General features: G+C 46.5%; 1 long non-coding RNA gene across 2 annotated transcripts; it reads right to left on the bottom strand.

The window, feature by feature from the left end:
• Nucleotides 1-9,936: 9,936 nt before the first annotated feature.
• Nucleotides 9,937-24,553, bottom strand: LOC135905205 (uncharacterized). Of its 2 annotated transcripts, XR_010565350.2 has the most exons (4): nucleotides 24,470-24,529; nucleotides 19,072-19,150; nucleotides 18,289-18,416; nucleotides 9,937-10,156 (listed from the first exon to the last, which is right to left on the bottom strand). It is a non-coding gene; the product is annotated as an uncharacterized lncRNA (long non-coding RNA). The 2 variants fall into 2 exon arrangements; XR_011512546.1 differs by lacking the exon at nucleotides 19,072-19,150 and having other exon boundaries at nucleotides 24,470-24,553.
• Nucleotides 24,554-27,445: the final 2,892 nt, after the last annotated feature.

Consider the following 27,445-nt stretch of genomic DNA (forward strand, 5'->3'; position numbering starts at 1 on the left):
TGTTCTCTTTGCGGTCCAGGCTTGAATTACGGCTTGTCGGGGGCGTCCGGTACATGAACGTAAAGCACCTCCACCAGATGTCACGTGGTGGTGACGTTGAAGAACACAGTAGCAATACGCACTACTGTGAAAGACAAAACTAACTTTTATTGGGTGAACCTGTGCCCACAAAAACAGGCTACAATTATAGCACAACGATAGCGGCTCATGCTCATGTCCGTATAGCTTTCAAAATGTCCCTCTTGCCACACTACCTGCTGTTTAATGGACATCTTGTCAACTACAAGGCTCCACATATTTTGATGGTCTCGCTTGCTATTCTTTGAGCAACTTAAGTGCACTTACACCCTCCTTGGAAAATCCTGCTTTTCTATTAACACTATGGTCCAATTGCCTAAATTCAAGGATGTGGCAAACATGCATCAAACACTTTCCTCGTGTACCTGTATGCCTGTTCAGAGTGAAGTTTAAAGTGAGAGGAAAATATCTCGGCTTAAGCAAGCACTCTGTTGGTGTTTGTTTTCTTGTCTGCTTACCCATTCGTTGTTGCAAAAACAACTGATTTGCAGCACCAAGAATATCAAGCACAGAAACCTGTTCTCTGAATAAAATATATTGTGTGTTTTGTCTTTTCAGAACAGATTTCAGTTTAGCATTCTCTTTTTGAAAATGCCACCTTGACTGCTGCAGGCTTTTCATCTCCTTTGCTCGCTTTTGCTGCTTAGAGGCAAGTCTTGCTGCACGAGCTTGCAAGGAAGCCTTCTCAGAGGTGTCGACCTACGATGTAAAACCAAGTGAAAAAAATGCTAACTTGTCAGTCAGTATGCTTTCATACCTGTGCAAATTTAAACTTCTGTTAAAGCTATAAATAAGCCAGGGAACATATTGGGCTACATTCTTATCTCTTTCCTGTCGATACCCATATATGTTAATCAAACCTCCCAACTTTGGGACCTCGAAAGGAAATTCTCTTCAGGACAGCATTCATTAGGGCTAGATGGTGCATACTTGAATTAGGAAGGAACAGCGCCAGCTAAGACGATCACAAGTGGGGAGAATGACACAGGACAAGCGCCAACTTCATCTATCTTTATTCACGGAAAAATCAGCAAATAGAAAGAAAATCACAGACATGCGCACAGTGACCATAATGCATGATCTGCCAAACCGTTCTAGATAGTAAAGCAATGAAGGAATAAAGCAATGAACCATGAACGTTCTAGATAGCACATTTCGCTTTTGAAGAGGGTCACGGAAGTATCAGTAACACAGTTTTTTCCTCCTTTCTTTATATGGAATGCTTCCAAAACCTCACGTGCCTTTGTTTCCCTGCTTCTGCCAAGAATCTTTATCTCTCCGAACCGTGGTTCACACTTCTTGCAGTACTGGCATTGTTTTCGTGGCGAATGTTCTGCCGCTCGGTCACACGCAGTGCAAGTTGCGCAATGTTGCGAAAGATGCGCACCTCCTTCTTTCAGCGACCACACATGCTCAGCTGCACGCTCATTCACGCATCTGCCCGTTAGGCCCACACAGGTTTTCCCGCAGGTCAAAGGTATTTCATATAATGCGTTGGCGGGCTAGTTGGTGCGAATCCATGAATGCTTTGTTTAGCGCAAAACGACACACACAAGAAAGACGACAGGACAAGGCGCTTTGTCCCTTGTCCTGTCGTCTTTCTTATGTGTGTCGTTGTGCGCTAAACAAAGTATTCATGTATTTCATATACCACAGCGGTGCAGCACTTTACAAACTGCTTTCTATGTTTTTTGGTGCAGTTGCTCCTCGTACCCTGGCTCGCGACGCGGGCGCAGAGCTGAGCTTGTTTTCGAGGAGCCGAAAACACGACTGGCACGCCATGTCTGTTTGCCACCTTTTTCATATTGTGGGCTATCCTATGTACATACGGAACCACTTCCGGCTTCGCAGCTAGTTTTTCTTGTGCGCACGCTTTCGTGACCGTGGCACCTTTGATTTTTTGCAAGATCGCTTCAGCCGCTGCTGTGATAACCGTGCTTGGGGACCCCGCCGAAAACAACCTATCAACTTGCTTGTCAAAGCTCGCACGCATTGCATGGTGACACTGTGACAAGAAGGCTCAAGAGATGGCGCCACGATCCCGCACGTGCTAGTGTTCCTGTATATGCTCCCGCAGGGAGCAGAGTTGCGCATACCTTTTCCGGCGCCGCTCGCACCGCTATTGGTCGAGCGCGAAAAATGACGTCAAATGATCCGCGTCGCTGCGAAGCCAACTTTACGGGCGCATCGCCGACTCATGCGAATTAGTCGTTTCCGTCAGTGCCATCGCCATTGCAATCAGCGGACCGTGGATCGTGCGTTGAGAGGAGCAGCTGCGGGTTTCAGGTACGGTATTCGACGATGTGAAGTCAAGGAACTTGGTGAAGTGATGCGAAACACATCGTACTGGCACTTGTATTCCAGTATGACGGGGTGCAGCGCACCACATTGCACAAACCGCACGGAAGTCAGCCATAGGAGTAAATGCTTCAGCCAAGCAAACTAGCTGGAGACACACTGATACTATAGTGAGAGTGTTGTGGCTAACAAGTCTGGGCTTCTTGACTTTGAATGCACCCTTTAGAGTTTAAAATTGAAATGAATGATATGTACCTCTCTCGTCAACCGCAATTTCTGAAGAGCTAGGACATCTTTCCAGACAGCACACAAGGGAACAAGGATAAAACGGGTGCTAAGTTGGCATATGCATATTTAGCTCTCGAGCTGTGATAATTGTAATATATTCCTTCTCCGTGTGAATTTTTGAGAACAGTAAAATTGATTCTAGTCAATTTATTGTCTTGAAGTGCACAGGCTTATTCATTTTGTTAACTAATTGCTGCCATAGAAGCTAAACCGCAATTGTATGTTTGCTAGCTTGTGAGCATCATGTATCGGCCAGTAGAACAAAAACTTGTCGTTCATTTAAACACGCTAGAAATCTACGTTGTGCTTTGGTGAATGCTGTTTCCTGTTGGCGGGAGTGGAGTGAATGCACTGTTCAATGACGTAAAATTTCCTTGCCTCTGATGCGATAGGTCACAAGGCTTTGTAGCCTGGCTTTTTGGCCAAAAACTGCTTCAGTGATTTCATTGATTTGATAGAGTGTCTTCAACTACTGGCTTTTCTCCGAGTGGTAAGATATAAAGAAAAATGTGTTGTCAGGTTACAGTCTGCACTGTGTGAATAATTGCTCTGCAAGTTTGCGATCTTGATGTGATTAGTGCAATAAAAGTAACCTGTTGTTACTCTTAATAGCTTGTTGCCTTTCCAGTTTCTTTGAATTCTGCCCCCAAGGTTCCAAGAACCAGCACACTTGGCCTGCTGTCAGTAGCCGTTCATGCATTCCCTTGTATGAAATAAATTTGATCTAGAAGCTCTTGCATCTTGAATCTTTTTCTACTTGCAGATTTGGTGCTACTGTATAGCTGATTAGTCTGCGGTATGAATGAATCGTAAAAGTAAGCTTTGCTTAAAATTTGCGCATGTGAACATTTGAAATGCGCTTAAATCTGTGTCTGCACCGCATGTATCGAAAACGTGCAGCTGTTGTGAACGATGGTTAGTGATAAATGACGCTCTGTTAACGGTCACTGACATAACTGCAGGCACGAAAGCTTTCTTGGCGACGGTCATTAATCGGCTAGTTTCGGCAGCCAAAATGCGCTAAGTGTCCACCTTACATGTGTGAAGTTTTAAACACTCTTTAAAACATTTCTTGCTTTCTGACAGTGATAAGACAACTTCATATGCATGCTGAAAATCATTGCACCGCGTTTTGTGGCAACGTACTGCGCGTTTGCGAGCGAACTTTGGAGCTGTTCGAGCCACGGGAGTATCTTATTTTGGGGAATCGAAGGCGGTCCTACCCCCTATTTGCACGTTCATGTGTGTGTTTGTATATGCGTGTTTACATAGGTACATACAAAGTTTCGGTTGGTTGGAAGCCCACCCCCTCCGACTGCACGAATGACTCGTTCGAGCGAAGCCTGTATTAAGAAGTGCCCTTTGCTAAGCGCCTGCGAACAATTGGCGCTTGTAGCTCGCGACCACTAGAGAAAAAGGCGGAACACCGCGCGGCATTTGGCACCTGCGCGCACGAGGACTGGCTTCGCTGCAGAGCTGGATCACGACGCCGGACCTATGCGCAACTCTGCTCCCTGCAGGAGCATATACAGGAACACTAGCACGTGCTGGCCACGCGCCCCTTCTGAAACCTCCGCTCCCACCGCCGCGGCAGCCCTCCTCCTCTATGAACTCTGAGCAGACGACATATCAAGTTGCGTCTGGCTCTCCCGCACCTCTCCTGCTGGTCGGCCGCCGCCCCGTCTCAAGACACTCTACTCTCTGTACCTCCATGTAACCACACCCATTCCTGTGTACTCCATGCTTAATAAATCCAGTTAACCTCCGTTAACAAAAGTCCAGTGTTCTATCGTCCACTATACGAGACATAACGAAACATGGTGTCAGAAGTGAACTATAGTCGGATACAACTTTAGAAAAAAGGGGACGTTTACACCTCCGAGGCGGGTGCACACGAGCATTCACCAATGGGCGCGCACTCTGGACCGACGTCATGCGCCGGACGGCCGGTGACTTCGCCGCTTCGGTCATCTGGGTGGGGCCTCCCCTTTTTTCTAAAGTTGTATCCGACTATAGTTCTAACGTCAGCCCATCAGCAATGGAGAAGATTCCTGCACCTGCGAAATTCGACTCCAGAGAAAACGCTGCGGAACAATGGCGAGCCTTCAAGCAGAGCTTCACGCTGTATCTCAAAGCAACTAACACAGCGAGAGCACCATCTGACCGGCAAGTAGCACTTCTTTTGACCGTCGGTGGTTCTTCACTGCTTGATATCTACAACACTTTGGACTTCGGGGGATCGACTGAGGAAAGGCCAAACCCAGAATTGAACTATGCATATGTCATCAGCCTCCTCGACGCGCATTTCTTACCGAAGCACAACGAGCTGTACTCGCGATACGTCTTCCGAACTCGCATGCAACGGGAGGAAGAGCAGTTCGACAGCTTCGTAACAGACTTGAAGCTCAAGGCGCGCGATTGTGGATTCGGAAACGAAAGAGAAAAAATGTTCCGCGACCAGATCGTCTGTGGTATCTATGACGAAAAGGCCCGTGCAGACATTCTCAAGTTAGACGATCCGACCCTAGAGAAGGTTGAAAAGGTGTGTCGAGCACACGATGCCACGAAAATTCAAATGAAGGCATATAAAGACGGTACACCATCAAGCAGCCAGAGAGTGCACGCAGTGAAGAAATACGTCCATCGCACCAATGCCAACTCGAAAAGCGTGAAAGGAAAACCACAAAAAGCTAACGTACCAAAATGCAGGTATTGCGGTGGTGGCCACGAGCGCAAAAGAGAAACATGCTCAGCTTGGAACCAAACATGCAGCAAGTGCAAAAAGCGAAATAACTTTGCGGCAGTTTGTAAAAGCAGCAAGGTAATTGCTGGCCTGGCAGTAGATTGCGAGGATGAAAACATACTGGCAGTTCAAAGCCACAAAGCAAGCTCAGTTCACACATTTCTGAGAGTGAAAGGAACACAAGTAAAGTTTCAAGTGGGCAGCGGTGAAGCTGTTGACGTCATCCCGGCTAGACACGTCAAGCAACAGCAAATACAACCGTGCACAACAACACTGCGAACGTGGAATGGAAGCAAAGTTCACTGTTCAGGCAAGGCGCAACTAGATGTTACAACCGCAAACGGACAGAGACATTCTGTGGAATTCATAGTGGTTAAAGATGACTTCACTCCTCTCATCGGAAGATCGACAGCTGAGAAAATGGGTCTAATAAGCATAGACTATAACCTTGTGGCTGGAATCGACGAAATTCCAGAACAAAATTTCACTCATCACACAGTGGAAAAATACCCAGATGTTTTTGGTGACGCTCTAGGAACACTCCCGGGAAAAGTACACTTGGTGACCAAGCCAGATATGCTTCCGAAAGCGATAACATGTTGCAGAGTGCCTATCAGCATTGAACCGCAATTAGAACAAACATTGGCAAGTCTGGAAAAAAGAGGTGTCATTAAAAGTGTAGCAGAGCCATCGCAGTGGGTGAGCAGATTGGTTGTCGCAACCAAAAAAAATGGCGGAATGCAAATATGCATTGACCCACAAGCACTGAACGAGGCTCTCGAACGAGAACGTCACACATTGCCCATCCTCGATGATGTCCTACCCGTCTTGCCAAAGCAAAAATCTTCTCAAAACTAGACTTGCGGGAAGGCTACTGGCAATGTTCTCTCGATAATGAGTCAAGTTTTATGACCACATTTCAAACACCAAAAGGTCGTTATCGATGGCTCCGCCTCCCCTTTGGACTTGCGGTAAACAGCGAAATTTTGCAGAAAAGACTTCAAGTGGCACTTGAAGGACTTTGCGGAGTTCTCTGCGTTGCAGACGACATTCTTGTCTATGGAGTGGGCGAAACTGAAAAAGATGCTGTCAAAGATCATGACAAGAAATTAGAGAGTCTACTCCAGCGATGCCGACAAATTGGAATTCGTCTCAACAAAGAAAAAACTCAGCAACTCAGCTCAGAGCCTCATCAACTGTCTTCCTGGGACACCTGCTGACAAAAGAAGGACTAAAAGTTGATCCAAATAAAGTCAAGGCAATTGAACAAATGCCAAAGCCAGTCGACGTCCAGGGAATACAACGCTTCTGCGGAATGATCAACTATCTCTCCAGATTCTTGCCGAAAGTCTCGCGTGTATTAGAGCCATTGAGGAAGCTCACTGTCAAGGATACACCATGGCACAGGAGAAAACCGCAAGAAGCATTTCAAAAGGCAAAAGACGCTGTGACAAGTGCTCCAATTCTGGCCTACTTCGACTCACGAAAGCAGTTGGAAATTCAGTGTGATGCAAGCGATCTTGGACTCGGAGCAGCTCTTCAAGACGGACAGCCAATCTCGTTCGCCAGCAGAGCACTTACACCGACAGAAAGCCGCTATGCACAAATTGAAAAGGAAATGTTGGCTATCGTCTTCGCACTAAACAAGTTCCACCAGTACACATTCGGAAGAGAAACAAAAATCATCAGCGATCACAAGCCACTACAAGCGATCCTGAAGAAACGATTGGATCAAGTTCCAAGACGACTGCAAGGCATGATTCTTCAGACGCAAAGATATATCATTGTCATCGAGCACAGACCAGGCAAAGAATTGCTTTTGGCTGATGCAATGTCACGTGCGTTCCTTCCCAACGAAAGCAATGAACAAGAACTTGAAAACATCAACGTCTTGCACTACCTTCCTGTGAGAAAAGAAACCCTGCAAAAGATTCGGTCTGCGACTGAGAGAGATGAATCATTGCAAAGGTTGAAAGCAATCATCTTGTCAGGTTGGCCACAAGATAAGCGTCAACTAACCCAAGACACGCGCATGTACTTCACATACAGAGATGAGCTTACAGTTGAAGACAACCTAATTTTCAAGGGATTACGAGTAATCGTACCAATTTCTCTGAGAGGTGACATCAAGGCAACGCTTCACTCATCACATCTTGGGATCGAGAGCTGTGTAAGGTGCGCTCGTGAATGTGTCTTTTGGCCAGGAATGAATGCAGAATTAAGACCTCATCGCAGGGTGCGAAGTTTGTCAAAAGCACGCACACTCCCAGCAACGAGAAACTCTCTCTCCTCACCCAGAACCAAGCTATCCATGGGAGCGAGTTGGATGCGACATTTTCGAATTGAACGGTAATAACTTCTTGATCACAGTGGATTACTACAGCAACTTTTGGGAAGTTGACCAACTGAAATCAATGAGCTCCACTCAAGTAATACTCAAACTAAAGTCTCACTTTGCAAGACACGGAATACCGAGAATCCTGATAAGCACCAACGGACCACAATTGGCCAGCGAGGAATTCGACAACTTTTCGAAAAGCTGGAACTTCGAACATAAAACGTCAAGCCCAGGATACCCGCGTTCCAATGGAATGGCTGAATCCAGTGGCGTCATAGAGTTAGTAGAACAACTCTAGAGGAAAAGCTGGGCCGGAAAAGTGGGAACCTCTAGGGCGCCGCCCTGTTGCTACTGGTCAATGTGGCCAGCGCAGTTGCTATTGAAAGGGCTGAAAACAAGTACAGGTTACCTTATGCTTTGTCATTTAAAAACGCATATTTGATGCTGAAGGTGATTTTATAATGAAGGTGATGCTTTCATATTAAGTTTAGAGAAAGCGCTTGCTAAGTGCGTGACTTATGTAAATGATGATGTACGCATTCATGCAATAAAGGATGACGCGAGTTTCGGTTTCGAATTCCTTTTGTTTGTGTTCTTGTGTGCCTGGTAGTTTCGTTTGGTACAGTTTAGGTTTGACGTGCGATCGCGCAACATCGGTTGACGCGATGGCACCTTCGTGTCTTTTGTGCAATACCAAAGCCCTTAAAGGCTCTGGCATCTCTCTTCACATGTGAGTAAACGAGTGTATCTTCTTGTTGAATACCACGGGAGTAGACAGCTGTCGTGATGTATCGTAATCGTTTATATTTGAGAAACATCGCAGTACAGTACTTTTCTTGTTACCTGTCGCTTTGTCTGCGAAGTACAAAGAAAAGACAATGAACGTGCTGAGGGGCGTTTTTATTTGCAGGTTTCCTTTCAGTAATAGGGGATTGCTGAACAGGTGGATCACTGCAGCCGGAGTTGTACTTGCTAATCTAAAAGGAAGTCATCGAATCTGTTCATTGCACTTTGAAGCATCATGCTTCTATAAAGGCCACAGTAGAAAGACGTTGAAGCCTGATGCTGTGCCGAGTATTTCTGTGCCAGGAAGCAATCAACAGGCGAGTACCTAATACCGATGAGATCGAGTGTATGAACCCATGTATTAACGGCGTAGGCGTTTTATTAACTGCGCAATATTTTCAACTCTTTCTTGCATGACATTTCATGTGACATATGTTGTTCTGTCACAAATGTGTGCTGCGAACGATTTGCTTGATCGACTCCGGGCCTGTGGCACCGTTGACTTGCAATTGATGCCGAGTCTGTTGCATGTGTATCCATAAACTGGCACATCATATATCACTGCGAGCATCTTCAAATTTTATTTTTTAGACAACATGCACATACATAATACTGACAAACTAAAGTACCACTAAATAAGCAGCTGGGGCACAAACTTTGGAGGGGTAGACTCGCAGGTAAAATAAATAGATCATTCAGGCAAATCCAGCTCCTTTCCCTTAGATCAGTCTACAAGGGGCATGAAAAAAGATTTTTCTCGCACACCAATTATTTTCCTGTAAAATCAAGTGGACCCACCACATTATGTGTCAATGTATGTGTTTTACATCATACTAAAATTTGCTTTAATTTAACAAATGGGATGAATTATTTTGTGGCTCATTCAGTCTAATCGCACTGCACGCTGCATTAATCAATCTTCTGTTAGATCTTTGCAAATGTTGAGTGAAATATATTTCCCTGTTGTTATGGGGTTGACATACAATGACAAGCCCTTCTGTGTGCACCAAAGGTAAAATTTAAGCTCTAAATTAAAGACATTTGTTGTCAGAAACAATAAGCAAGAACAGTGAATGCACAGTATTGGAGGTGCATGGTACAGAAATTACGAGAAGTATCCAATGATTTTGTTTAAAGAAAGAATGGTATTTCAATTAAAATGCAAGACTCTATAATGGAGGTCAAGCAAGTCATTTAGGTAGATTACAATGAGATTATGCGAGTAATGGGAATGTGCACAATGGGTCTGGAAATTTGTTTTTTTGCGAAATGAAAGTTGATGACTGTTGTGACATGGAGTCAATTTAGCATTATGGGAGCTGTGTGATAAATTCAGAAAGAAACCAAAAATAAGCCACGCATAAAAAGGAACAATTTAATGATGCTCACTTTACACTAGGGTGAATAAAGATATAGATCACATCTGTACATATCAGACACCTTGTGAAACAATAAAGGAAGAATTCAATTTAAAGCTATGGTACGTGCCACATAGATGAGGGAGGCTTTGCACGAATAGTGATGCAGACAAGGATAACTGCTACTATTTTTCGCTGCCACTTCAAGTGCTTCCACCAAGTGTTACAGTGCTGCACACAGCCATACCAAGGATCTCACAGCAGCACCTGCAGATAAAAAGCAAAAATCAGTTAGAGTGCTGGTGTATTCTTGAAAACCTTTAGGCAAGAACAGTGCAAGCATACATAAAAACTGCATTTATTTCCACAGTTCCCTATTTTAATGCGCTTTTCTTCTCACTTAGACGATACCTACACCTCGCCACCACAGCTCCCTTGCGGAAAGTCCACCAACAAGGACGCCGCGCAGGCACATGCAGGTAAGAGGCAAAAAGCAATTGCACTGGTGCTGACATTCACCCAATTTCTTTCTTTTGCTTATGCTTAGGCAGCCAGCACGCCCCCAGCAACCACATTGGCTGCGGGTGTGTCACCAAGGAGGCATTTGAGGGTAAGCCACAGGCAATGAAAACAGTCACTTCTCCATGTAAGCGATGCGCTTTCTCTCAGATGACTCCTACACCTCGCCGCGGCAGCTCCCTTGTAGAAAGTCCACCAACAAGGACGCCGCGCAGGCACATGCAGGTAAGATGCAAGAAGCAATGGCAGTGGTGCTGACATTCACCCAATTGATTTCTTTTGCTTATGCTTAGGCAGCCAGCACGCCTAAAGCAAGCTCTTTGGCAGCGGGCTTGTCACCCATATCACCAAGGAAGCGTTTGAGGGTAAGCCACAGGCAATGAAAACAGCCACTTCTCCATGTATGCGATGTTCTTTCTCTCAGATGACTCCTACACCTCGCCGCGGCAGCTCCCTTGTAGAAAGTCCACCAACAAGGACGCCGCGCAGGCACATGCAGGTAAGATGCCAGAAGCAATGGCAGTGGTGCTGACATTCACCCAATTGATTTCTTTTGCTTATGCTTAGGCAGCCAGCACGCCTAAAGCAAGCTCTTTGGCAGCGGGCTTGTCACCCATATCACCAAGGAAGCGTTTGAGGGTAAGCCACAGGCAATGAAAACAGCCACTTCTCCATGTATGCGATGTTCTTTCTCTCAGATGACTCCTACGCCTCGTCGCGGCAGCTCCCTTGCGGACAGTCCATCAGCAAGAACGCCACGCAGGCACATGCAGGTAAGATGCAAGAAGCAATGGCAGTGGTGCTGACATTCACCCAATTGATTTCTTTTGCTTATGCTTAGGCAGCCAGCACGCCTCAAGCAAGCTCTTTGGCAGCGGGCTTGTCACCCATATCACCAAGGAAGCGTTTGAGGGTAAGCCACAGGCAATGAAAACAGCCACTTCTCCATGTATGCGATGTTCTTTCTCTCAGATGACTCCTACGCCTCGTCGCGGCAGCTCCCTTGCGGACAGTCCACCAACAAGGACGCCGCGCAGGCACATGCAGGTAAGATACCAGAAGCAATGGCAGTGGTGCTGACATTCACCAAATTTCTTTCTTTTGCTTATGCTTAGGCAGCCAGCACGCCTAAAGCAAGCTCTTTGGCAGCGGGCTTGTCACCCATATCACCAAGGAAGCGTTTGAGGGTAAGCCACAGGCAATGAAAACAGCCACTTCTCCATGTATGCGATGTTCTTTCTCTCAGATGACTCCTACGCCTCGTCGCGGCAGCTCCCTTGCGGACAGTCCATCAGCAAGAACGCCACGCAGGCACATGCAGGTAAGATGCAAGAAGCAATGGCAGTGGTGCTGACATTCACCAAATTTCTTTCTTTTGCTTATGCTTAGGCAGCCAGCACGCCTCAAGCAAGCTCTTTGGCAGCGGGCTTGTCACCCATATCACCAAGGAAGCGTTTGAGGGTAAGCCACAGGCAATGAAAACAGCCACTTCTCCATGTATGCGATGTTCTTTCTCTCAGATGACTCCTACGCCTCGTCGCGGCAGCTCCCTTGCGGACAGTCCATCAGCAAGAACGCCACGCAGGCACATGCAGGTAAGATGCAAGAAGCAATGGCAGTGGTGCTGACATTCACCCAATTGATTTCTTTTGCTTATGCTTAGGCAGCCAGCACGCCTCAAGCAAGCTCTTTGGCAGCGGGCTTGTCACCCATATCACCAAGGAAGCGTTTGAGGGTAAGCCACAGGCAATGAAAACAGCCACTTCTCCATGTATGCGATGTTCTTTCTCTCAGATGACTCCTACGCCTCGTCGCGGCAGCTCCCTTGCGGACAGTCCATCAACAAGGACGCCGCGCAGGCACATGCAGGTAAGATGCCAGAAGCAATGGCAGTGGTGCTGACGTTCACCAAATTTCTTTCTTTTGCTCGTGCTTAGGCAGCCAGCACGCCTAAAGCAAGCTCTTTGGCAGCGGGCTTGTCACCCATATCACCAAGGAAGCGTTTGAGGGTAAGCCACAGGCAATGAAAACAGCCACTTCTCCATGTAAGCGATGTTCTTTCTCTCAGATGACTCCTACGCCTCGTCGCGGCAGCTCCCTTGCGGACAGTCCACCAACAAGGACGCCGCGCAGGCACATGCAGGTAAGATGCTAGAAGCAATGGCAGTGGTGCTGACATTCACCCAATTTATTTCTTTTGCTTATGCTTAGGCAGCCAGCACGCCTCAAGCAAGCGCCTTGGCAGCGGGCTTGTCACCCATATCACCAAGGAAGCGTTTGAGGGTAAGCCACAGGCAATGAAAACCGCCACTTCTCCATGTAAGCGATGTTCTTTCTCTCAGATGACTCCTACGCCTCGTCGCGGCAGCTCCCTTGTAGAAAGTCCACCAACAAGGACGCCGCGCAGGCACATGCAGGTAAGATGCAAGAAGCAATGGCAGTGGTGCTGACATTCACCTAATTTCTTTCTTTTGCTTGTGCTTAGGCAGCCAGCACACCTCAAGCAAGCGCCTTGGCAGCGGGCTTGTCACCCATATCACCAAGGAAGCGTTTGAGGGTAAGCCACAGGCAATGAAAACAGCCACTTCTCCATGTAAGCGATGTTCTTTCTCTCAGATGACTCCTACGCCTCGTCGCGGCAGCTCCCTTGCGGACAGTCCACCAACAAGGACGCCGCGCAGGCACATGCAGGTAAGATGCTAGAAGCAATGGCAGTGGTGCTGACATTCACCCAATTTATTTCTTTTGCTTATGCTTAGGCAGCCAGCACGCCTCAAGCAAGCGCCTTGGCAGCGGGCTTGTCACCCATATCACCAAGGAAGCGTTTGAGGGTAAGCCACAGGCAATGAAAACAGCCACTTCTCCATGTAAGCGATGTTCTTTCTCTCAGATGACTCCTACGCCTCGTCGCGGCAGCTCCCTTGTAGAAAGTCCACCAACAAGGACGCCGCGCAGGCACATGCAGGTAAGATGCAAGAAGCAATGGCAGTGGTGCTGACATTCACCTAATTTCTTTCTTTTGCTTATGCTTAGGCAGCCAGCACGCCTCAAGCAAGCGCCTTGGCAGCGGGCTTGTCACCCATATCACCAAGGAAGCGTTTGAGGGTAAGCCACAGGCAATGAAAACAGCCACTTCTCCATGTAAGCGATGTTCTTTCTCTCAGATGACTCCTACGCCTCGTCGCGGCAGCTCCCTTGCGGACAGTCCACCAACAAGGACGCCGCGCAGGCACATGCAGGTAAGATGCTAGAAGCAATGGCAGTGGTGCTGACATTCACCCAATTTATTTCTTTTGCTTATGCTTAGGCAGCCAGCACGCCTCAAGCAAGCGCCTTGGCAGCGGGCTTGTCACCCATATCACCAAGGAAGCGTTTGAGGGTAAGCCACAGGCAATGAAAACAGCCACTTCTCCATGTAAGCGATGTTCTTTCTCTCAGATGACTCCTACGCCTCGTCGCGGCAGCTCCCTTGTAGAAAGTCCACCAACAAGGACGCCGCGCAGGCACATGCAGGTAAGATGCAAGAAGCAATGGCAGTGGTGCTGACATTCACCTAATTTCTTTCTTTTGCTTGTGCTTAGGCAGCCAGCACACCTCAAGCAAGCGCCTTGGCAGCGGGCTTGTCACCCATGTCGCCAAGGAAGCATTTGAAGGTAAGCCACAGGCAATGAAAACAGCCACTTCTCCATGTAAGCGATGTTCTTTCTCTCAGATGACTCCTACGCCTCGTCGCGGCAGCTCCCTTGCGGACAGTCCATCAGCAAGAACGCCACGCAGGCACATGCAGGTAAGATGCAAGAAGCAATGGCAGTGGTGCTGACGTTCACCAAATTTCGTTCTTTTGCTCGTGCTTAGGCAGCCAGCACGCCTCAAGCAAGCGCCTTGGCAGCGAGCTTGTCACCCATGTCGCCAAGGAGGCATTTGAGGGTAAGCCACAGGCAATGAAAACAGCCACTTCTCCATGTAAGCGATGCTCTTTCTCTCAGATGACTCCTACGCCTCGTCGCGGCAGCTCCCTTGTGGACAGTCCACCAACAAGGACGCCGCGCAGGCACATGCAGGTAAGATGCCAGAAGCAATGGCAGTGGTGCTGACATTCACCCAATTGATTTCTTTTGCTTATGCTTAGGCAGCCAGCACGCCTAAAGCAAGCTCTTTGGCAGCGGGCTTGTCACCCATATCACCAAGGAAGCGTTTGAGGGTAAGCCACAGGCAATGAAAACAGCCACTTCTCCATGTAAGCGATGTTCTTTCTCTCAGATGACTCCTACGCCTCGTCGCGGCAGCTCCCTTGCGGACAGTCCATCAACAAGAACGCCACGCAGGCACATGCAGGTAAGATGCAAGAAGCAATGGCAGTGGTGCTGACATTCACCCAATTGATTTCTTTTGCTTATGCTTAGGCAGCCAGCACGCCTAAAGCAAGCTCTTTGGCAGCGGGCTTGTCACCCATATCACCAAGGAAGCGTTTGAGGGTAAGCCACAGGCAATGAAAACAGCCACTTCTCCATGTAAGCGATGCTCTTTCTCTCAGATGACTCCTACGCCTCGTCGCGGCAGCTCCCTTGTGGACAGTCCACCAACAAGGACGCCGCGCAGGCACATGCAGGTAAGATGCCAGAAGCAATGGCAGTGGTGCTGACATTCACCCAATTGATTTCTTTTGCTTATGCTTAGGCAGCTAGCACGCCTAAAGCAAGCTCTTTGGCAGCGGGCTTGTCACCCATATCACCAAGGAAGCGTTTGAGGGTAAGCCACAGGCAATGAAAACAGCCACTTCTCCATGTAAGCGATGTTCTTTCTCTCAGATGACTCCTACGCCTCGTCGCGGCAGCTCCCTTGCGGACAGTCCATCAACAAGAACGCCACGCAGGCACATGCAGGTAAGATGCAAGAAGCAATGGCAGTGGTGCTGACATTCACCCAATTGATTTCTTTTGCTTATGCTTAGGCAGCCAGCACGCCTAAAGCAAGCTCTTTGGCAGCGGGCTTGTCACCCATATCACCAAGGAAGCGTTTGAGGGTAAGCCACAGGCAATGAAAACAGCCACTTCTCCATGTAAGCGATGCTCTTTCTCTCAGATGACTCCTACGCCTCGTCGCGGCAGCTCCCTTGTGGACAGTCCACCAACAAGGACGCCGCGCAGGCACATGCAGGTAAGATGCCAGAAGCAATGGCAGTGGTGCTGACATTCACCCAATTGATTTCTTTTGCTTATGCTTAGGCAGCCAGCACGCCTAAAGCAAGCTCTTTGGCAGCGGGCTTGTCACCCATATCACCAAGGAAGCGTTTGAGGGTAAGCCACAGGCAATGAAAACAGCCACTTCTCCATGTAAGCGATGTTCTTTCTCTCAGATGACTCCTACGCCTCGTCGCGGCAGCTCCCTTGCGGACAGTCCATCAACAAGAACGCCACGCAGGCACACGCAGGTAAGATGCAAGAAGCAATGGCAGTGGTGCTGACATTCACCTAATTTCTTTCTTTTGCTTATGCTTAGGCTGCCAGCACACCTCAAGCAAGCGCCTTGGCAGCGGGCTTGTCACCCATGTCGCCAAGGAGGCATTTGAAGGTAAGCCACAGACAATGAAAACAGCCACTTCTCCATGTAATCGATGCTCTTTCTCTCAGATGACTCCTACACCTCGTCGCGGCCGCTCCCTTGTGGAACGTCCCCCAACAAGGACGCCGCGCAGGCACATACAGGTAAGAGGCAAGAAGCAATGGCAGTGGTGCTGACATTCACCTAATTTCTTTCTTTTGCTTATGCTTAGGCTGCCAGCACACCTCAAGCAAGCGCCTTGGCAGCGGGCTTGTCACCCATGTCGCCAAGGAGGCATTTGAAGGTAAGCCACAGGCAATGAAAACAGCCACTTCTCCATGTAAGCGATGTTCTTTCTCTCAGATGACTCCTACGCCTCGTCGCGGCAGCTCCCTTGCGGACAGTCCATCAACAAGAACGCCACGCAGGCACATGCAGGTAAGATGCAAGAAGCAATGGCAGTGGTGCTGACATTCACCTAATTTCTTTCTTTTGCTTATGCTTAGGCTGCCAGCACACCTCAAGCAAGCGCCTTGGCAGCGGGCTTGTCACCCATGTCGCCAAGGAGGCATTTGAAGGTAAGCCACAGGCAATGAAAACAGCCACTTCTCCATGTAAGCGATGTTCTTTCTCTCAGATGACTCCTACGCCTCGTCGCGGCAGCTCCCTTGCGGACAGTCCATCAACAAGAACGCCACGCAGGCACATGCAGGTAAGATGCAAGAAGCAATGGCAGTGGTGCTGACATTCACCTAATTTCTTTTCTTTGCTTATGCTTAGGCTGCCAGCACACCTCAAGCAAGCGCCTTGGCAGCGGGCTTGTCACCCATGTCGCCAAGGAGGCATTTGAAGGTAAGCCACAGGCAATGAAAACAGCCACTTCTCCATGTAAGCGATGTTCTTTCTCTCAGATGACTCCTACGCCTCGTCGCGGCAGCTCCCTTGCGGACAGTCCATCAACAAGAACGCCACGCAGGCACATGCAGGTAAGATGCAAGAAGCAATGGCAGTGGTGCTGATATTCACCTAATTTCTTTCTTTTGCTTATGCTTAGGCTGCCAGCACACCTCAAGCAAGCGCCTTGGCAGCGGGCTTGTCACCCATGTCGCCAAGGAGGCATTTGAAGGTAAGCCACAGGCAATGAAAAAAGCCACTTCTCCATGTAAGCGATGCTCTTTCTCTCAGATGACTCCTACACCTCGTCGCGGCCGCTCCCTTGTGGAACGTCCCCCAACAAGGACGCCGCGCAGGCACATGCAGGTAAGAGGCAAGAAGCAATGGCACTGGGGCTGACAGTGCTCGCTTCTTTTTTAAATCTATTATGCTGCAACTGTATGTGAAAATTTCACAGAACCTGCAGGTAGGCTTCCGTTGAAAATACTGTAGCTTTATGCAGTACTCTCATTACAACACATTCTCTGATATGTAGTATTTATCCTTGCAACAGCAATTTAGCTTGTAATATTAGCTGTATAGTGCAAACACAATGTTAGATGTCCAACATTCCAAATGTTGCACGTATATCTATACTGGTGAAACCTCTTTCATTACAGACAGCAGCACCTTCCCAGCACCTCGAAAGGAGTGACGATCACATGTATTCAACTTTGCAATCACCAAGGACAAAGCTTCTGGACACAAGCAAGACACTGTCTGAAACACGACGAAAGCTGATAAGAACAAAACATAACCTTAAAAAGAAAGAGAGAAAATAGCAACCCTTAAGGGACTTATCAGTGAGATGAAAGAAAAGCAGCTGCTCTCTCCTGATGGGGAGCTGGTACTGGAGTCATTTGGTGAGCTACCGAAGGAACTAATTAAAAATTGGAGCACCAACATCAGCCGAGCACGAGGTCGAAGGCGCTACAGTGAAAAACTTCGCAAGTTTGCAATAAAGTTGTACTACCATTCACCCAGTGCCTACAATTACGTCTCAAGTCAAGCATATTCTCCATGCCTAGCAAACAGACAATCCGCACATGGCTGAAAGTAGTTGATGCTTGGCCAGGGTTTACCCACGAAGCCCTTGAACACTTGAAGATATCCTTCGAAGAAAAGAGTGGAAGGGAGAAACTCTGCTGTGTGATGGTAGATGGCATGAGCATAAGAAAGAAGTGTGATGTTGACACTGCAAGTGGTCGGCTGATAGGCTACGTTGACTTGGGCAATGCCCAGACCCCGATTGATACAGATGACACAAGCCTAGCTGGAGACGCACTTGTTTTGATGGCAGTGGGAGTTGCTTCCCCGTGGAAAATGCCATTTGCTTACTTTCTTAATAACGGATTCAGTGGAGAAGTGCTAAAGAACATTATTATGGAGGCCATTGTTCAGCTCACCGAATGTTCACTCGATGTAGTTGCCATCGTTTGTGATGCCCTTGCTGCAAATGTTGCAATGGCAAAACTGCTGGGCTGCCGTGTCCATGAGACCAGCAGCAACTCCTTCAAGACATCCTTCACCCACCCTGTGGAGCCATCAAAAGAAGTGTCAATTGTATTTGATGCAGCACATGGCCTCAAACTGCTCAGAAATCTTCTTGGAGACAAGAAAGTTCTGCAAAGCGCCAAATACGGGGTATGCATAATGTATCTGGTGAACTATTGTGAAGTCTAATATATAAATTCTATTTTACAGAAAATTGAATGGGGCTACATTGAAAACCTTCAAGACCTTCAAGAAGCCGAAGGCCTTCGAGCAGCCAACAAGCTCAGAAGGGCCCATATTGAATATTATCAGCAGATAATGAAAGTCCGGCTGGCTGCACAAACATTCAGTTGGTCGGTCAGCAGAAGCCTGGAGCTAGCACGGCAACTAAACTTGCAGCAGTTTAAGGGGTCTGAGGGAACATCAAAGTTTGTTGCTGACGTCGATCGTTGATTCATAATGCAAGCCTATGCTACATTCAACTAACAATTTGCCTTTTCTAGATTATTTGACATCCTGAACTCCTAGAGACCAAGAGCATTGGGGTTCAAAGCTCCACTTCGAGCAACGACAATTCACCACCAGAAAAAAACTATGCTAGATCTTTCCACCCATCTGATGGCCTTGCGACTACCATCTGGAGACCTAGCCTGTACATCTGGGAGACGAATGTCAATAATCAGTTTGGCATTCACCTTAAAGAGTGTAGCTGAACTTGCAGACAGGCTTTTCAAGTCGGCACTGTGTAGGTAAGTCTGCAACTTCCACTTTTCCCTGAAGTAAATGGTCAGTGCACAATCAGACATATGTTAGGAAATGAAATGTCACAAATGTACGCTCTATATGCAGCAAGAATAAAGCACAGTTAACTAAATTTGGCTGCTCAAGTCATTGCACTTGGTGACGCCGCACCTGCAACCATAGGATTGATATGGTGCACCTGTTACAGCAATTTGTTAGGGATGGACGATTGATCAAATGACCTTCTAATTAATAGATTAATACTTTATGGACAAAATTTTAATTGCAATTAATCAGTCAAGTTCACACAACCAAAATCAGGCAAGCACTTGCATTGACGCCCTCTCACACAACAGCAAGGAAAGATGCTTGCCCCCACGACAGCTAGTCCTTCATCACTGGCATCTGCTGCCTAGCACAACAGCATAAGAAAACAATTCAATAGAACAGCTGTGAGATATAGCCCCTGTTGTTGCTGCAACATAAGTTATCATTTCCAGGTTATATTCATCTTATAAAGCATAGGTCACGTATGTGAACTGTGACAATTAGGTACCCATGGAAATTAAATTACTTTCAATGTGCAATAAAATTGTGATATTCTCTTTCTTGCAGCTACATTTGCACATACCGCCTGAGCCAAGATCACCTGGAAATGTTTTTCAGTTGTGTGCGCCATTGAGGAGGGTGGAACAACAATCCTTCTGCCATGCAGTTTCGATATGCTTATCGCAGCCTCCTCATTCATGCTGATGTAACACCAGTGAAAACGGGAAATGTCGCTCCAGATCTTGAGGGCCTGATGACAGTGCCACATCAGAGGATGCAGCGGAGCCGGGATGAGGAGAGTGACGAGTCCCTTTCACCAGAGGCATGTATTATTCTTGAGGTAGCTGACCATGACTATGGAAACCTCAGCTATGGCCTTACAAATTTCAGTAGTGAGGTTGTGCAGTATGTTGGAGGCTTCATTGTCAGAGCAGTGGCAAAACGTGTAACATGCTCTACTTGCACCGATTTACTTGTCAAGGACAACATCACTAGTGTACTGATTTTCATTAGAAATAATGGGGGATTGATCATGCCATCTGCTCTGGTGCACCATGTCCTTCACACTGCAGAACATGTCTTTCGTAATAATTTGGCCAATGTTAGAAAAATGACGATACAGCGGCTGGTCCTACTATCATTCCGCCAGTTTTGTGAGATGCATGAAAGGACCTTATCAAGCGTTGAACATTACAGAGACAACCCTGAACATGTAATTGGATTGATTAAACTGATGCTAAGGACATACTGCATACTTCGCCTCAGAGAGCAGGCAAAAAGGGTGACAGAACACTCAAGGGGCACTTATGTGCGAGCACTGCTCACAAAGCAAATACTGTTCCAGCACCAGTAGATGCCATGCTCAGGTACTACTAATAGTAACTTCAATGCAACTATAATCCGTTTTATACACAGCAGATAAAGTTCTGGAAGCTGCGCAGGTAGTGCAGCAATTGAAGTCTCGCTCTGCACGTTTTAAAGTGCAGTAGCTATGGATCTGCAATACTTTTCTAAAGAATATTCTTCTTCATATGTTACAATTGCAACTTGTAGACATAAATTCATGCCAAATTATGTATTATTTGTGAACCCTCTGTAGACATTTTCTAAGATATTTACGTAAGCGTCCTGTACTCCTTGATTACGCAATGCCTTGATGACTGCTGGTATCTCTACTGAATTAAATGCCTTTTCGTGATCTATGAAAGCCACATAGAGAGGCTGATTGTACTCTTCAGATTGCTCGATTACCTCATTGATGAGATGGATGCGATCCATTGTAGAATATCCCTTCCTGAAACCAGCCTGTTCCCTTGGTTCACTGTAGTCTAGTGTTGCCCTTATGCTATTGGAGATTTCCTTGGCGAATATTTTGTATAATACTGGAAGTAGGCTAATGGGCCTACTATTTCTCAATTCTTTAACTCCATTTCAGCTTATGACAACTGCAAATGCAGGGAGCCTGCGTCTCTCTCCTTATGATAATTATTTCATGCAAGAGATAACCCAGCAAGAGGAAAATAAGAATTGAAGATGCCACAAATTTTTGCGTAATTTAAAAAGTAACTTTTTATCACTACTGCCCCTTTTTAAAGCATTACAGTCCTCATTGAAACACTTGGCATATGACAATCTAATGGTTGCTGCTGGTTTTTCGAGTAAGTCAGACTGAGAAAAATGGGGAAAAAACATTAAGGAGCAACTTGAAGGAATGTCTGTAAATGTGCCTGTGAATAAAATCTATATATATTGAAAGTGTGAGAAAGCACCAGTGTAAAATTTTAAGATAATGTGCATTGACTTCAAAACTTAGAACCTATAAATTTCACTTTGAGAAGGGGAAAAGAAGAACCTGCAGTTGTATTTGCTTGTGAAAAGTACTGCACTTGTAATATAAGAAAGTACAAAATGAGCATGCTATTTTTCAGACTTACTGATGTGTATTATATAATTTCATTGTGCCTGATTTTTTACACTATATATGGTTTATGCAAGTGACCAGCACACCTTCGACGTGATTTTTAGAGCAAGATCGAAGCTCTTAGTATTTGCATCCACTATGCTTTTATTCAGCTTGTCTCAGCGGAATGGGGAAAAAAGAGCTTAGATTACAAATAAAGAAAGGATGGCTACTCGCTTCGATATCCCTTATCATCTACAAAATTATGTTGTCTGTGCACTTTTAGGGAAGCACTAAACCTTGTGGAGGAAGAAAAACAGCAACCTAAACAGATAATATTATTGAAGAACTTTTAAGAAATCCATAGCGTCCATGCTGAAAGTTGAGGTTGTTGGTCCTGTAACATGGAAAGCACTTCAGTGCATAAGTCGCGAATGCAGAAGGAGACAATGGATACCATCTAGCCATATACCAATAAAAAATATGTGGTTTTATATGTCAATCGTTTTTCTTCTCGCCTGGTTCATGCTTATTAGCTTATTAGGCTGTGCAAGTGTGACCTCTTTCAGCAGCAAGCTAATAGAGGGAAGAGTGACATATGCGAATCCCGTTGTTGAGAAAAAGTGTGCTCTAACTGTTTCCTACATTACTTTGTCAGTGTGGTATGAGAAAACTGTGAATCCAACAGATGTGCAGTGAGAACCATGGTGATGATTACAGAAAGTATGCCATTCCAATAGTAGCTGGCATTATTGTTGCGCTCTCAGAACGTAATGTATACACACCTGCTCATCAGCCAAAATGTACTTTTTTTTTGCAAGTTGGGGAACTCCTATAAAATACGCCCTCCGCAGAGGCAACAGGAAGACCCTGTTCTCTCATACCAAAGAGATAGGTGGTGCAGCAAGCTACCGAATGAAAAGAAATAGGACAATGCGTTCCTTTTTGCCCACTGGTGCCTAGCCCTTATATTCTGCCATGGTTTCTATGTACAAGGCATACGACTTGCTTTTCTAGGTGGTTTAATATATGCCATTCAAACTGCCCTCTGATGAAGCATTCTTGAGCATTGAAATAGCATTGCTGGTCTGGGTGATGTATTGACTGCAGTCACACAAATTATACACTCCCATTTAGCTTGGTGCATATTGGTTCAACCGCTATACTCAACAAATATGGTCACAAAGATATTATGTAAAAGAAATCTTTTAACTAAGCAAAAGTTTACATAATGTTAACACAAAACAGACTATGGTGAATGGAATGAGAACAATTGTGTGCAACAGTTCTTTTTTACATCGAATAATCTCGTTGATTATAAATATACTGTATTTCGTATATCTTTACTTTTTCAATGAGATGTTGGCTAGGAAGTACTTGGCATTATCATATGCTTAGTCATTCATTTTTGCATAATGTTATATAAAGCATGTTGCTTCTTTTATTTGTTCTACTTCTTATCTAGTATATTTATTTCAAACATACACTGAGCAATTTCAAATTATTATCATGTGTAGTGTTGCTGTAGTATATTTGGATATTGTTCTACAACATAAATGGTACGATACAAGTTATTCTGCAGTTGTGCTATACTACGCGCCCAGCTGAAGTGCAAGCACCATATGTTTGGTTGGCTAACAGATTCTTGTTGTACATATGCTGATAATAAGCTTGATAATAATCTTGATGGTAAATGAGACATTGATAGATTGCTTTCCTTAAGATATAAGGTACATATAGAGAATATATGTTATACTTTGCAGCGCAGAGCATATTTTCGAGCTTCCCTCTGTGTTTTTCACCTTTCATTATGTATCTCTTGCATAGCCCTCAATGTCGCAATTTATGTTGTAACAGCTGCATTACTCACTGAATTAAGCTTGTGATATCCACGTGTACAAAAGGCCAATGCTTTCCGGAGAAATAAAGAAATTATGTTTTACCTACATTTCTCAGTGTCACAGGAAAAAAAAGTCGATCTCGTCATGGAATTGTGTTCATTATGGTAATGTGTATGGCAGTTATTTTTTATTGACAAGGTGACAATTTTAACAGTTCGATCCGTCATGGGAAGGGATTATATGCACATATATATTAAAAAAAACAGGGGGGGGGGGTCGCATAGACGCGTCATGAACAAACGTAACAAACGAAAACGTCCTTTTGACACATTCGTTTAAGGTACCGCAAAAGACGTATTAAGCGTACAGTTCATACATCTGACTGGCATTATTTGAGCAATATCGGGGTCGCTATATAACCAAGCAGCATGAGCTACATACGCGGCCTGCTGACGCGAGCTATATGTGCCATATCACTCGCATTCGCGACTGCACCCGACTCCCAGCATCCTTCTGCTGGTTCATTGTGCTCACTGCACCGATACAAAAGATAATGGGCGCAGCTGTCTTTGACTTAAGCACTTCGACCTTGCGAGACACCGCTGCGCGTGCCAAGGGGTTATGAGATCGGCTGTCCGCGCATACAGCCAATTATGTATGCGAAGATTTCCTGGCACGCTTAGGCCTCGGTGGCCCCAACCCGCGGACCACACTGCTTCAGCTTCGATCCACCCCACTGCCCCTGGGGGTGCCCTAGTGATTCTGCGTCGCCTGCTTTAATCGCAGGTGCTCTCCGTTTGTCGGTTACGTGTGCCCCGGGGTCAGTACTTGTAAAGAAACCGATCTGTCGTCACGAGGGGAAAGGAACCCGTAACGAAAAAAGCGCTCCGCGACTTCTGCAATATACCGCGCCCGCGGGTACGGAACGCCAACGCGGAATCTGCGGACCGTGCACGGCTTCGAGCTCGTAACCCCGTCGAGTGAAGCTTGCGACAGCGAACAGGGAAGCCTTAACAGCTATACGGTATTTTCACTGGTGCGTGATCATTGAAAGCCACATACCGCCGGAACTTTAAACAGGATCATCCTTTGGTTGCATAACTGCCAGTTGCAGGACCAACGTCAACCACACCACCACACCCACTCGCGTTCTCTCTGCGCTGCAAGCTATCCGTTGCCAGATTAAAACTGATTACTGTCGCCAAGTCCAGCAAGCGTCTCAGGGGCTGGCAACCGCGGCGCGTAGCAACATGGCTGCGCTCTTGAGGTTCCCGATTTTAATGCATGGGCCCTATGGGTAGCTTGTCCTCTAGAGTCAGTATAGTAACTCTATGAGTGGCGTAGCTAGGTCGTCTGGTACCCGGGGCCCATAGGGCTTCTGTCACCCCCTCCCCTGGGTGTAGCCTTGGGAAAGAGGGGTGTCTTCAGACGTATATGACACCCCCCCCCCATTGGCCCCTTGCACCCGGGGCCCACGGCTCCCCAGCCCCCCCTGTTGCTACGCCACTGGCTGAATCAGCCGTAAAAACGGCAAAAATGCTGCTCAAGAAAGCAGAAGACAGCCACTCAGATCCAGAAATGGAGTTTCTTGATTACAGAAACACTCCGCTGCAAGGACTCGACGCTAGTCCAGTGCAATTACTCATGAGTCGCCGCACAAGAACGACTTTGCCAACACCATCGGAGCTGGTGCAACCTGAAACAGTCGACGTGAGCGAGAAAAGAAAGGCGAAAAGGCAAAAGGCAACGTTGTACTACAACAGACAAGCCAAGGATTTGCCGAGCCTAAGCGAAGGTCAAAGGGTCACAGTTCGACCACTGAAAGGCTAGACATGGGTCAAAGGGACAATAGCTAGACGAAAGGTCGTATGAAGTTCAAGTTGGTGAAAGCGTGCTGCGAAGGAACCGAGTATTTATCAGACCAAGACCTTCCGCGACTGCCGACAAAAGCCAACAAGAACAGCCTGACACTACACCGCAAACAGAAGAGGATACCAGCGCGACAAATCAGGCAAACCGCACCACCATCAGACCTCAAAGAATTACAAGACTTCCCAAGAGGTTCGAGGATTTTGTCGTCGGTTGAAAGGTTATCACCAAAAAAGGAAGGATGTTACAAGAAGGCTCAAGAGATGGCGCCACCATCCCGCACGTGCTGGCCACGCGCCCCTTCTGAAACCTCCGCTCCTACCGCCGCGGCAGCCCTCCTCCTCTATGAACTCTGAGCAGACGACATATCAGTGGTGCGATCTTGTACGCGTTCCAAAACAGAACGGAGGCGGTCCGTTCCATCGAGCCGCACACGATTGGTCAATTTGAACCGTGACGAATGCCATGACGTCAATTGTCACGTGAGCCGTGACGTTTTGCTGCTCATAATTATTCCGTGTCGTCTGCTAACGGACGAACGCCACGGAACGGACGGAGAGTCCGTCCGGAGCGATAGAACGGATTAGAACGGCTACCAAACGGCTTGGATTGGATTAAAACGTAAATGCTTGGGACAGTTAGCATCTTTTGTATCCAGTTCGATTGTGTTGTTCATATAGGAGGTTCATATATCCGGACAGGCCGCCAATGGAATATGAACCTGGCAACGTTTAACGCTAGAACGCTATCTAGTGAGGCGAGTCTAGCAGTCCTATTGGAGGAATTAGAGGGCACTAAATGGGATATAATAGGGCTCAGTGAAGTTAGGAGGCCAAAAGAAGCATATACAGTGCTAAAAAGCGGGCACGTCCTGTGCTACAGGGGCTTAGCGGAGAGAAGAGAACTAGGAGTCGGATTCCTGATTAATAAGAATATAGCTGGTAACATACAGGAATTCTATAGCATTAACGAGAGGGTGGCAAGTCTTGTTGTGAAACTTAATAAGAGGTACAAAATGAAGATTGTACAAGTCTACGCCCCTACATCCAGTCATGATGACCAGGAAGTCGAAAGCTTCTATGAAGACGTGGAATCGGCGATGGGTAGAGTGAAAACTAAATACACTATACTAATGGGCGACTTTAATGCCCAGGTAGGCAAGAAGCAGGCTGGAGACAAGGCAGTGGGGGATTATGGAATAGGCGCAAGGAATAGCAGGGGAGAGTTATTAGTAGAGTTTGCGGAACAGAATAATATGAGGATAATGAATACCTTCTTCCGCAAACGGAATAGCCGAAAGTGGACATGGAGGAGCCCGAACGGCGAGACTAGAAATGAAATAGACTTCATACTATGCGGTAACCCTGGCATCATACAAGATGTGGACGTGCTCGGCAAAGTGCGCTGCAGTGACCACAGGATGGTAAGAACTCGAATTAGCCTAGACCTGAGGAGGGAACGGAAGAAACTAGTACACAAGAAGCCGATTAATGAGTTGGCGGTAAGAGGGAAAATAGAAGAATTCCAGATCAAGCTACAGAACAGGTATTCAGCTTTAACTCAGGAAGAGGACCTTAGTGTTGAAGCAATGAACGACAATCTTGTGGACATCATTAAGGAGTGTGCAATGGAAGTCGGTGGTAACTCCGTTAGGCAGGATACCAGTAAACTATCGCAGGAGACGAAAGATCTGATCAAGAAACGCCAATGTATGAAAGCCTCTAACCCTACAGCTAGAATAGAACTGGCAGAACTTTCGAAGTTAATCAACAAGCGTAAGACAGCTGACATAAGGAAGTATAATATGGATAGAATTGAACATGCTCTCAGGAACGGAGGAAGCCTAAAAACAGTGAAGAAGAAACTAGGAATCGGCAAGAATCAGATGTATGCGTTAAGAGACAAAGCTGGCAATATCATTACTAATATGGATGAGATAGTTCAAGTGGCTGAGGAGTTCTATAGAGATTTATACAGTACCAGTGGCAACCACGACAATAATGGAAGGGAAAATAGTATAGAGGAATTCGAAGTCCCAAAGGTAACGCCGGAAGAAGTAAAGAAAGCCTTGGGGGATATGCAAAGGGGGAAGGCGGCTGGGGAGGATCAGGTAACAGCAGATTTGTTGAAGGACGGTGGACAGATTGTTCTAGAGAAACTGTCCACCCT

The sequence above is a fragment of the Dermacentor albipictus genome, chromosome 3, assembly GCF_038994185.2.
Source record: "Dermacentor albipictus isolate Rhodes 1998 colony chromosome 3, USDA_Dalb.pri_finalv2, whole genome shotgun sequence".
NCBI classification, from domain to species: domain Eukaryota; kingdom Metazoa; phylum Arthropoda; class Arachnida; order Ixodida; family Ixodidae; genus Dermacentor; species Dermacentor albipictus.